At 51.3% G+C, this 13010-nt stretch overlaps 1 protein-coding gene across 4 annotated transcripts in view; it reads left to right on the forward strand.

Annotated features, from left to right (window-relative positions):
* The window catches only part of ST3GAL3 (ST3 beta-galactoside alpha-2,3-sialyltransferase 3), a 168541-nt gene that overhangs the window by 145642 nt on the left and 9889 nt on the right, over window positions 1-13010 (forward strand). The gene's annotated exons all lie outside the window — the stretch shown is intronic.

Below are 13010 nucleotides of genomic sequence, written 5' to 3' on the forward strand. Positions count from 1 at the left end.
AGGAAAACTATTACGTGGCTAGTTTTAGCATTACTCCTAATCTTCGTATTCTCCTGCCCTGACCTTGTAGCTGCCTCCCCCAGTCCCTCTTACTCGCTGTGAGGTCTCTCTGACTCTGATCAAATGGCTCCACCCTCGCTCCCAGCCAAAGGAGGGAGGCCTGTTTGGACGCTGGGGCCATTCTGTGTGGACAGCGGAGCCCTCACCTTGAGAGTGCTCATCCCCAAACTCACGCATAATGGTCCCTCTCTGCTTTGTGCTTTTACCACTGACCTGCAGCTCAGTCCCCAGCTTGCCGTTGAGTCTGGTTGCACTCTGGGAAGAATCAGATTCTACAGTCATGCTCCAGGCAGGCCAGGGTCAGGGTCTGTTTCTTCAGGGAGCGTATGTGGCCAAGCAGGCTCAGGCTGCTCTTTAGTGGACCACACACCGAGCCCCTCCTGAGTCCTCTATATCTCAGCTCTGGGCCTTTAGGGACGCCTGCCAACTTGTGCAGGCCCATTCCCCCTCTCCCCTCAACCAGCTGTCACCAGCCCCCCCCCCCCCAGGGGAGGGGCACTGCAGAGCTCAGGCCATTCATCTCCCGATACCCATGCCTCCCACCAGAGAATGGTGACTGACGGCCTCTGCCTTCATAGAAGCTAGTTCTTTCTGGACGTTTAGAGGAGAAGTGGGGAGCGGGAACAGGTTACCCTGCCTATGGAGGTCTCAGTGCAATTTGATTTAACTCCACAGCCCTTTTCCAGGCAAGGCCAAGTACAGGCAGTGTCAAGTAGGTAGCAAGCGAGAGAGAAGACAGAAGTCAGGTCCAGAAATTCAGGTAGGTGGGACAGTGGGGAAGGGGGACAGCCAGGCTCTGCTGGTCCAGCTTGGCTCCCAAAGGGGAGGAAAGGGTTTGGCTTCAGCCAGCCTCAGCTGCAAGCAGGCCCACCCACTGCCACGCAAACCAGGGAGAGAGGGGGCCTAGCGAGCACTGCTCTGGTCTTAGGACCCTCATGAGCTCAGAGCCCTTCTCTCTGTCCTGAAGGCAGTAGCATTGGGATCACAGGTAGGTACTCTTAAGGAGAAACGGGAGCAAATTGGGTCTGCTGTGGTGAACCCTAAGGAGCCTGGAGGCTGCTTTCTCACTCTGGCCACCCCCCTCCTGGCACATCCTTTCCTCTCCCCTTAGACACCTGCCAGAGGAGCTCCCAGAGGGCAGGACCCCGGTCCCATTTGCTTTTTTTACCCTCAGTGCCCAGCCACCGTAAATGATCCGGAATTGGCTCAGATACCAGGTCTTGCCTCCTGCTGGGATAGGACGGGCCGCAGGGTGGGCCAGGGCCAGCCAGGTGGGTGTTTATCATATGCTCCTTCCAAGAACATCGAGATCAAGGTTCTTACAATTCATCCGAGGGAGTAAGGAAAGAAAGAAGAAAAGGAAGGAAGCCAGCTAGAGTCAGAAATCTGACGGTACTCAGGGAGCAGGCGGCAGGGCCTCGCTCTTCCCAGGAAGACTCTGAGGAGCTCGCGTCTGGCCTGGCCTTGGCGGCAGGATGATCAGAGGCACTGGAGCAGTTGGGATGGAGGCGTGTGAGCTGTGCGCAGGCACACGCTCACCCGTGCTCATGCCTGTGCTCTGTCCTCTCCAGGCTATGCCCAGGGATCTGGGGCCAGACTTGTGTCAGTGGGAACTCCTTTGCAGGGCTGGTGGGGAGAGTGGGGAGGAGAGAGAAGAGGCAGGAGGGCCCCTCTGACATCCCATGCGTCTTCCCGGGCTCTCATGTCAAAGATAATGAGGGTCTTGAGATGAGCTGCCAGAGGGAAGCCAGTGATCAATCCCCGCGCTAGAGCGGACCTGCTTGGGGCCCTTCTGGCTACCCAGGAAGCCTTCCCTTTCCCACCCCCCCCCACCCCCCCCAACCCCCGTCCAGGGCTAAAGCCTTCCGAGGACCTCTCTGGCCTTCTCCGCTTCTCTGGGCTCCAAGCCCCGTGTAAGCCTGGGAGAGGCTGCTTCCCCGGCCCCTCCCATCTGGTGCCCAGCCACAGGCTGGTCCTGCTCCTGCAGCCACCGGAGAGCTCTCTACACCTGTCTGGAGCCTCACCTGCAGAATCCTGGCAGGAGGCAGCTCTGCGTTCAGGAGCCAAGGCCAGGCTGGGCAGGGCCAGAACCGGTATTAGGTCTCCGTCATGGCTGCTACCTGCCGCTTGCTGTGTGAGCAGTTGCTCGTTGTATATAACTCTCTGGTACCCAGGAGTCCTGAAGACTAAACCCCAAAAAACAGCCCGTGTTCGGACTGGCCCTACTCACTCCATCCATACTCATCTCTTACTTCACCTCCGCTCATCACTGTTTGTGGTCCTTTGGTTCCCTGTTCACTGAACAGTAGCACCGAAAACTCCAAATAAGTTACCCAGGGCCTTTTCCCTCCCAGATCCCCCAGGAGCCCTGAGCAAGCCGGCAAGCAGGTGGAGGAGTTCCCAGCAGGTCACGTGTGCTCGGAGCACCAGTGGATTTTGAGGGGGGAAAGCTGAGGTTGGCAGGGAGGGTGGAGCCTGGGACATATGTAGGTATAGGAAGATGTAGGCATATGTAAGTCCATGGTGAGAGGGGGCAGCCTCCAGCTCTTGTGAACTTCTCAGAAGTACACCTGGCTCCATCTTGCACACAACTCACTGGTTGGCCAGGTATCGCTGAGCTGCTCCCTAGGAAGACAGAGATGGATTAAACACGGTCTTTGACCCATTGTCACAGTCTGATGGGAGAGACAGCCCTGAAACTAGAGAGATGATGCAGTGTGGTGGGTGCTGTGGCCTTCGCATCCTCCTCCTGATGTTTGATGAAGGCTAGAGACTCCCCTTCCCATTTACGTCCTGAGGCCTGGAGGGGACAGGACACGTGAGAGGCAGAGCTTGCCATGCAGTCACTCAGGCTCCATTCCTCTGACCTCTGCCAGCCTCCCCCACCTCACCCCCTTCCCAGAAAACCTAAATTTCAGAGGCCCCCCAGGAGCTACCTTCCCAATCCCCTTGGCTGCCTCCTCTTCCTGCATTTCCTTCCTCATCCTCACTCCTGAAACTGGGAAACTGACCTCACTGGTGAGGGGCCTCTGCCTGGTGACCAGTTCAGTGTAGTTCAGAGACCTGGCTGGGTTGGTATGGGAGTGGTTCCAGCCCAGCAGGGAGAGGAGAGGGGTTAAGGGTTGGGGGTTGGCCTCTGAGTAGTCTTGACTCAGGCCTGGCCTTCCAGCTGTACTTCAGCCCTTGGGTAAGGAGGGAGGAACTTCAGAGGCTGGCCAGGACCCCACATTCATACAAAGGAGTACTGAGTCCCTGAATTTGGGAGAGACAAAATGGCTTAGGAGGGGAAGGCATTATGGAGTTATGTAGACTTAGCTTGAAATTTGGACATTGTCACTTACCTTAGGCAAATGACTTAGGCCCCTTAGATTTAGTCCCATCTGTGAAATATGAATGGTACTGCCTGTTGTTCAGAGTTTTAAAAATTAAACCAGGTGAAATATAGAAGTATTGTACTTAGCACAGCCCTGCTGGCGTGGTTCTGTGGTTGAGTGTCGACCTATAAACCAGGAAGTCACAGTTCGGTCCTAGTCAGGGCACTTGCCCAGGCTGCAGGCGCGATCCCTAGTGTGGGGTATGTGGAAGGCAGCCAATGAATGATTCTCTCGCATCATTGATGTTTCTATCTCTCCCTCTCCCATCCTCTCTGAAATCAATAAGCGTATTTTTTAAAGTACCTAGCACAGTGCTTGACACAGTAAGTGCTATCTATGCCAAGTAGTAATGCTATTAGTTATTTTATAATTATTGGTGGTATCACTGTTAGAACCGTCTTATTGCACTGGGGAGTCAAGCATTTGTCTATCTAGGCTGTAGAGCATGACCTGGGAAGTGACCTAAAAGTAGAGGTCAGAGGCCAGGCCTAGAGGAGGGAGAAACTTTGGACCTCCTGGGAAAGGCAGAGGGTAGGGAAATCTACAGAGCAAAGAGGGCCCCCAGGTCCCCGTAATAGGAGGCCTTATTGGCCAGGCCCGGGATGGGGATTGAATGTCTATCTTCACCTAAATGTATATTCTGACCCATGCCTGAGGGATGCAGAGCCTTGGGATGGGCTCTGCCCAGGAGCTCAGCATTCACACTGCCTCACCTCAGGGGAGACTCGGTGCAGGGCACGTAAAAAGAGTGATGAGGCGGGGACACACCATAGCCTCTACTGCTTGAAGAGGGTTTTGCTGGGGAACCAGCATCCACGGGCTCCACCCACCACAGTCTCCTTTCCAAACCTCTGAGACAGGCTCTCCTGAGATTCCATTTCCTTCACAGCCACCTCCAGTGGATACTGCTCTTCACACATACCTCTTATCCCCATCTTTATTCCCCTTACCGCACCCTGACCATTGCTCCTTAGATAAAAAATGCTCAGAAATTGGGGCTCATGTCAGCACTACCCGGTGCTCCTCTTCGTCACTCTCATCTGTGACCTCTTGGTTTACTCTGTTTTGTAATCATCAGCAGTCGTCTCCTCTTTCTCTTCTTCCTGCCTCTCTCCCTTCTCTCATCCTCCTCATTCTTCCTCCTCTGTCCATCATCCTCGTAGCTGTCATTTATTAAGCTCTTCAGTTTCCTAGCCTTCTTTGAATTCCTTCATCCCATTCTCATAGTGACCCTACCAGGTGGGTACCGTTATTATCCCCATTTGTGGGTGTTAAGAAACTGATGCACATGCTCAAGAGCACAAAACTAGTTAAGTGATAGAGCTAAATTCAGACTCGGCTCTGACGGTCCCAGTGATCTTCCTAAGAAATCAATCTGATCATCCTCCACTGATTGGCTCCTACCTTCCATGGCCTAGTGCTGGAGCAGCGTTTTGGACCAAAGCTGTCCCACTTTAACCATCGCACTGTAACACCTCTCCTTTATTCATTGAGTCATTCATTCAGGAAGTCGATAAGTCAATCACCATAATCACGTGGAGCCCCATGCTTCAAATACTTGACCACTTTCTCTTCCCATGACTTCACATCCAGCCATTGCAGTTTCAGGGAGTTACCATGGAGAGAGAAACTATAGCTGAGATGGCAGTGCTTGCTGGTATTATCTTCCTAGCATCTTGCTGCTGCTTGCCACTCCTGTGTCCTGTCTCTGGTAGTTCTCAGAATCTACTCTCGCCATCTCCAGTTCTGCTCTACCTACATCCCTATTTTAAGCAGACATCTCACACCCAGCCTGCAGAGAACATAAAGGTCATCACCAGTCAAGAACTCAACTTCCCAGCCTTCAATCCGCAAACTTACCTGCATCCCCACCCACCCCTCCATCCCTCCTCCACCATCCTTCCTCTGCCTCTCCCGTTCACAGCCAGCTGTCTCCTGTGCTCTGGATGCCTCTCCTCCCACCTCCTCAGGAGCTGTCCTGTTTTGTTTATCTCTTTTGTCACCGTTTACTGGATCATCCTCTCACATCTATAAATCTGTCCAGGTCTCTCTCTCCTTAAAAATAAAATCCTTCTCTTTAGCTTGTGTTCACCCTCTCTCCTTCCCTTCTCTTTCAGGTTTCTAGAGAGAGGCATCACCTGTCCATGATGCATTTCCATGGTTTTTTCCTTCTGTTTCTCAACCCTTTCCAGCCTAGCTTCCAAGCCTCTCCACTAGCAGTGACCTTCTGGTTCTAATCCAGTGAACTTTCTCTGTCTTCCTTTAAAGCAAGGGTGGGTAACCTTTTTCCTGCCAAGGGGCATTTGGATATTTATAACATCACTCACAGGCCATGAAAGATTATCAGCTTAAAAATTAGCCTGCTGTATTTGGTCAGACATTTCATTAACTCGCCCCTCATGCCATGGCAGGGCCAGACCAAATGTTTTCACCGGCCTAAACGGCCCGCAGGCCTGACGTTCCCCACCCCTGCTTCAAAGGAACAACTTGTGAGCAAATACTCAGCGAGCATTTGCTGTGTACAGTGCTTAGTTCTAGGGATGGTTCTTGATTCTTAAAAGCTCATGGCCAAAATCTGGGAAGCATGCTCAGTTCCTCTGGTTCTCTGTAACAGTCCTTACTCTCTCTCTTATACCTGAGGGTTTATTAACTCTTACAAGTCCCTGGAGGGCAATAACTGCCCTGTTTACCTCTGTAAGTCCATCACCTCCATAGTTGGCATATATAAATTAGTAAATAAATGTGGAAACGGGGGCACAGTCAGGATTCCAGCCCAAATCTTCTGCCTCTCAGTGAGGTCTCTTTGCCCTGAAAGATCATTCCTTTAGATTCAGTCTCTTCCTTGTGTCCTTTTGCTCTCTGCTTGCCTCTCCCAGGCATCGCTTTCCTCTTAGCCATGTTTGATCTCCTTTCTGCGGTTCCAAGATCATTGTCCTTGATAACGAAATGAAAACTAAACAGTCCCTGGCGCTCTGCCTCTTTCACTTGTCTGTCAGCATCACAAAATCGGCCCCAAGCCGGCTCCTCTTTTTGTTCATTGCATTTTCCAAATATAGCTTCAAAAAAAGGTTTTTGACCCTCCTCAGAGTGTACATTAAAATAAATTCCAGCCCTAGCCGGCTTGGCTCAGTGAATAGAGCATCAGCCTGTAGACTGAAGGGTCCCAGGTTCGATTCTGGCCAAAGGCACATGCCTGGGTTGCCGGCTTGATCCCCAGTAGGGAGTGTGCAGGAGGCAGCCAATCAGTGATTCTCTCTCATCAGTGTTTCTATCTCTCCTCCCGTCCTCTCTGAAATCAATAAAGAAATAAAAAAATAAAAAAATTCTAAACGGACTAAAAAGTGGAACATACAAACACAACCAAAGGAAATTGTGAAGAAGGCAGAATAGAAAATGAATCCCTGGAGGGAAAAGAACGTGTAAGGGACAGAAATGCTAGGATAAAACAGATAAAACAAAGTATGAAATATAAAAACATAAAGTAAATAAGCAAGAACAAAAAGAACGAATACCACCAAGATGCTTAAGAGTCTAGGAATGTGACAGACATGGTTATTGCTGGGAAAGTTGACAAGAAAACCATTAGGTAAGAGACTGAACAGATCACAGAGAAATAAATAAAACTAATAAACAACAGAAATGTGTTTAATTTTCCTCACAACCAGAGAAATTCATGTGTAGGCAGCAGGATGCCATTTATCACCCAGCACATCTTTAAAGTGTGTTTAAATTGTAATACGTGATCTTGGCAAGAGTGCCATGACAGATGCGCTCAAAGGCTATACTGGTCAGGGTGTAAATGGGGACAAGCTTTTTGGGAAGGAAATGATAACTTGGTACCAAAAGCCATCACCCAAAGGAAGGAAAAATCTGCATGCAAAGACTTTTATTTTTATTTTTAATTTAAAACAAATATATTTTTATTAATGTCAAAGAGGAAGGGAAAGGAAGAGAGATAGAAATGTCAATGATGAAAGGGAATCATTGATCAGGTGCCTCCTGCATGCCCCCCACTGGGGACTGAGCCCACAACACAGGCATGTGCCCTTGACCGGAATTGAACTCAGGACCCCTGAGTCCCCAGGCCTACGCTCTATCCACTTAAGCCAAACTGGCCAGGGCGCAAAGATTTTTATTATAGTGTTGTTTGTAATGGCCAAGCCCAAATGTAACCTAAGGAGTTTATTATGCCAGTTACCTGCTGGACTGAAGAGCGGTGTCCAGCGGCCCTGCAGAGAGTGTGGGCTCCCGGAGAAGCCATCACAGCTGTTCTCGCCCTTGTCCTTTGGTGCAGGTAAAGGTGGGGAAACAGCACAGGGTTCCGTTTTTTTTTTTTTTTTTTTTAATGTTTTTATTGATTTTTACTTATTGATTTTTTTTTTTAATCCTCACCCAAAGGTATTTTTCCATTGGCTTTTAGAGAGAGTGGAAGAGAGAGTGAGAGACTGAGAGAAATATTGATGTGAGAGAAACATGCAACCTGCAACCAAGGTACATGCCCTTGACCAGCATCAAACCCAGGACCCTTCGGTCCACAGGCCGACGCTCTATCCACTGAGCCAAACCGACTAGGGCTGGACTCAGTATTGGAAACAGAAACCAGTCTCTGGCTCTGCCTCTGCCCATATCTTTGAGGTTCATGTTCTCCTTCTGCACAGTGGGGAGAGTAAAAGCTTCCCTGAGTGGCTCCCCATTACACCACTGTGAGGAGCGAGTGTGATAGTGCAGGACACGGTGCTCATCTGCCGATGACAATCACCTTCAGAGAAGTGAGATTCAGCAAGGCAAGCGTTGCCTGCCCACGGGGCAGAATGCCCAGCCACAGGGCCCAGGAATGAGCGCAGAAATGAGATCAGCAGCACCTGGCACCGAGGAGCACATGCCACCCCGCTCCAGAGGTGCAAGCACCCACTTTTGGGCTCCAGGACACTTATGTAAGCCCTGATCCCTATCAAGCCGCTTGCCCCAGTTTCTTGTAGTTGTTGGCCAGATGATGATGAAATCTCAGGGACGGAGAACAGCTTGGGCAATAAGTGGTAGATTTAGTGAATTAGAAATAACTGAGTATAACTGCTGTGTAGCACGGCTGCAGGGCTGCCCTCAGACCTGGGCAGTAAGGGTGCCTCGCTCTCCACCACACTCTTGGCCATGGAGTGAAGAGGAATGCGCAGAGTCCGAAGGGAATGCCCACTCCAGGCCCATCTTCCCTTGCTAGACTGTTACCAGGTGCTAGAGACCTCTTGCCCTCACAGCCACTATCAAGTTCATTTCCATCCTCCCGAGGGCAGAATGCACCTCCCTAAGCCCAAGGAAGGCTGTCTGCAGAGGCTGTGGGTACCACTTGGATGTGCGGACCGGGCAATGCACGCACACGTGCACAATGCTTGGCATGGTGCGGGCTGGGACCAAGAGGGGAAACAGAAGGGAGGCAGGCTGGGCCTCGCTCTCCATACACCACCGTGGTCCAGCACAGATCTCTTGGAGGCATGTCATTTTTCAAGGGAGGATAGGATATGTTTCAGTTAACAGATTGATACCTTGATTTATAACTTGCAAATATTTAGAATCTAAATTGTAGACATGTGATACGTGGACTTCCATTTGTGATGTTGCCCCTGGCTGCACAAATACATGGATGTGGGGGTGAGGGCCGGAGAGGAGGCTGGCTAGGCAGGGAACAGACAGGGAAGGGTCTTATAAGCCAAAGTCCCATCAGTGAGCTTGGACTTTATCTTGAGGACCAATCATGTTATGTGCCAAATATGTTACGTGCCTGTCTTCTAACTGTCATAGAGCGCGCCTGCGTGCACACACACACCCACCACAGAGTCACACACACACACACACACCACAGAGTCACACACACACACACACACACACAAACACTGCAGGATACAAATAAACTGGTCTTATTTCCTGCATTTTGTAGATGAGGATAATGAGACTTAGGAAGGGCCAAGAACTTGCCAAGGGACACAGAATTGGCAGAATATCAGGGTCCAAACACAATTACTGGGCAGCCTGACCTGCAAGCAGAGGTGGGCTGACGGCGAGCATGATGGTGGGAAAAGTACAGTGCGGGATGGGTTCATGTAGAAGCTATAGCCACAGGTAGGTATCTGCTTGGTTCCTGGGGACGAGGGAAAGGGAAAGGTCAAAGGAGAATGAGGACTCCAGTCTGAGTTGTTAGAGGAAAATGGTGGCCAGCACCCTCATAGGAAATAGATTTCTTAATGAAACAATCCTATTGCGCCTTGGTTTCCTTAGAAGACTGGATAAGACGTTCTTAAGGTCTCTTTTTATATAATTGCAATCCATGTTTTGAGGGTGGTTCATCGTCTACAATATTATAGCATATATTTGTACTAAAGGTAAATGGCTTATAGGTAACAGGCACTCGGGTATTTGTTGATTGGTCGATCCAGGTTATTCCTTAGCTCTGAAACATTTACATCTGTAAGTAGCCTTCTTTTAGAGCTCTTCTTCATTTTGCTTCTATTTCTCTTAGTATGTTACCTGGCTCTTCCTTCCAGTTCATGTACTATGCATGTGAGCATTTTTTGGATATGTCTTACATGTACATATTTTAAATAAGTAGAGCAGATATGTAAGCCTACCTTTGTTTTTTTCTCCAATTCATAGTAATCAATACTGTGTACTGAGATACTTGTCCACAACCCTGTCTTTTCTACTGGATTACAACTCCTTTGGGGTAAGGAAAACAGAAACCAGATCTACGCTCTTTCTTTTAATATTTTTTTATTGATTTCAGAGAGGAAAAGAGAGAGAGGGAGAGGAATATCGATGAGAGAAAATCATTGATTGGCTGCCTCCTACACGCCTCACACTGGGGATCCAGTCTACAACCCGGGCATATGTCCTGATCAGGAGTCAAATCGTGACCAGGTTCATAGGTCAATGCTCACCCACTGAGCCACACCGGCCAAGCCAGACCTACACTCTTAATTATCCAGGCAAGCTGTCTCAGTGGGCAGTGGAAAGCCATGGAAGATTTTAGCCCTGAGAAGGTCGGGATCAGATTTGTGTAGGGAAGTGAAGGAACTGAAGGAAGGTGTGATGGAGGCAGGGAGAACTGGTGGCTGCAGGGTGAGAGTTGGTGACCTGTCCTGAGGTGTGAGCAGCAGGGAGCAGAAGGAGCAAACCCACCTGCCCTCCTCGCGGCTGCAGGAAGCCAGCCCTGGCGGCCCTGACAGCAGGAGGAAGAGGCTGCAGAAGAGCCTGCGGGGGCCAGGGAAGCACTGCAGTGCCTGGCTGGGAAGGCGCTCTCTTCCCAGATGCCTTCCCCCATGGCTCCCGGCTGTTCTGACAAGAGCAGAACAAGTTGCATCAGCAGGAGACTGGCGGCTGCACACACATGAGCTGGGTCCAGACTTGACTGAGGCAGAGACATTCCTGGAGGAGGAGGGATTCGACAAAGAATGCAGTCCGCAGCTGGCCTTCCGGGGCCAGTGTCACTGGCGGCGTTACAGTCCTGTGTGCTGCGCCCTGAGGGTCAGGGGACTGAGATGTGAGGCCTTGGGCCATGTTTGACCAGGCCTTCTGGGGCAGGGCTGTGTCCGGGGGCAGGCTGGGCGGTGTGGCCCAGCAGCAGGACGGCCTCCGGTGCCCACCGCCCCCGCAGGGGCCCAGAGGCGGAACCTGGCTCCCCATTTGAATATGTCTGTTTGCGGCCTGGCCTCCGGCTGGCACCTGGCATCACCAGCCACACCCTCCGCTTCACTCTCTTGGCTTCTGTGACACTCACTCATGACCATCACAGATATGATTTATTGAGCTCTTACTATGTGCCAGAATGCGGTGTATAATCTTCACCGCTGCCTGGGAAGTAGGTCTTGTCATTCCTGTTACGTAGGAGGAACACGAAGCCTCAAGAACTGACAGGACGTGCCCAGGTCACACAGGTGTGGGATCCAGACGTGACCCAGGCTCTCCAGACTCCAGGACCCGTGGTCTCCCCTGCACCACACTCCCCAGTGCCTCTGACCTCTCTCTCTGCTCGTCCCCAGTCTCCTCTACCAGCCCCTCTGTGCCAGCCTACCCCTCACACGGCGGTGTTTACAGGATTCTGTTCAGGGTTCCCGTCTCTTCTCGCCCCACACCAGAGACTCTCAATCGGAAGACAGCAGATGCCCTTGACTTCAGGGATTCTGTGACCTTCTGCAGCAGGGTGCACACTGTAATGTGTGTGTTTCTGAAAAGAGAAGCCATAGCCTTTCTTTAAGGAGACAGACTGAGATTTTGTTAGTACCTGATTTTTTATTTATTTTTTATGGCTGAGGAAACATGGAAACACCCAAATCATAATGCGGTCCTACTGTTCATCCTTTCCCTTAGATTCCTGAAGGGGCTCTGCCTCAGGACAGTGGCAGGTGGGGAAATAAAACAGAAACCCTGGGTTGTTCATTCACCGGTTTCCCACTGCTCTGATGCAGGCTGGCTGGTCAGGGCTTGAGACCCGAGCGCAGGCCTGCTGAGCTCCCCGCACAGCGGACTAGGCGGAGGCCAGGATGCTGCTCCCGCGGGGCAGGCTCAGCCATTTGCATCACCCTGAACATGTTGCTTCATCCTGAGTCTGCCTCCACGCACTCCCTGCTTCTTAGGCGGAGTTAAATGTGTGTGTGTGCTGGGGGTTGACTGTCCCTCCATCAGTGTCAGCATCCACCTGGCACCCAGCTTTTGGGTCTTAAAAAAAAAAAAAAAAAAAGTGTGTGTGTATGTGTGTGTGTGAGAGAGAGAGAGAGACCTTCCACTTCATAGCAGTGAATGTGGCCCCCTCGGTACACCCACATCTAAGCAGGCAGATCAGACCAGGAAAGAGTGAAGGGAGAGGCAGAAGCTTTACCCCCACGGAAGCTTTTGTCGGTTCTCAGAGAGTGTAATTTCCTGCAGTTTTACATAGTGGACATACGGGACTTTCAGTGCTTGGGAAAAGCCGAGGGTCACGGTTTCATAGATGGCATCTCGCGTCAGGGAAATACCCGGTTCTGAGGCTGGATCCGGCTCTGACTCTCGGGCCGTGTGAGCCTCGTGGGCAGGCCCCTCCGTGAAGCGGGGTGTGGGACCCTTACTCACCTCAGGTGGAGCAACAGTGACGATAACGTGTGTGGTGGCGGAATGCGCACCGTCTTGGAGTCACGACGCTGTGTTTGAATCTTGGCAGAGCCATTTGCATCACCCTGAACATGTTGCTTCATCCTGAATCTGTACCCGTGGAGTTGGTGAAGGTTGATGAGATGTAAATAATGTCTGTGAAAACTAGCCTGGAGCCTGGCACACCCCCAGCTGTGCCCGTTCCTGGCTCTCCCTCCCGCTCCCAAGCAGCCCCTGCGCTCTTTCCTCTTAGGTGTGTGTGGGGCACGCATGGGCAGGAACCCCAGGTGGGGCACTGTTGGGGCCTGCCAGGCTCTGGAGAGGGGACAGGGGCTGTGCCTCCCCTGGCACAGGCTGGCACCTGCCATTCCTTTCTGTCCACATCTGGGCCTCGCAGGAGGGGCTTCTCCTCGGTTCTGTGTCAGAACTTGGCCATTTCCCTCCCCTCCCCTTTCCTACTGGGTC

This window comes from Pipistrellus hanaki (genome assembly GCF_964339955.1).
Source record: "Pipistrellus hanaki genome assembly, chromosome: 2".
In the NCBI taxonomy this organism is placed as follows: domain Eukaryota; kingdom Metazoa; phylum Chordata; class Mammalia; order Chiroptera; family Vespertilionidae; genus Pipistrellus; species Pipistrellus hanaki.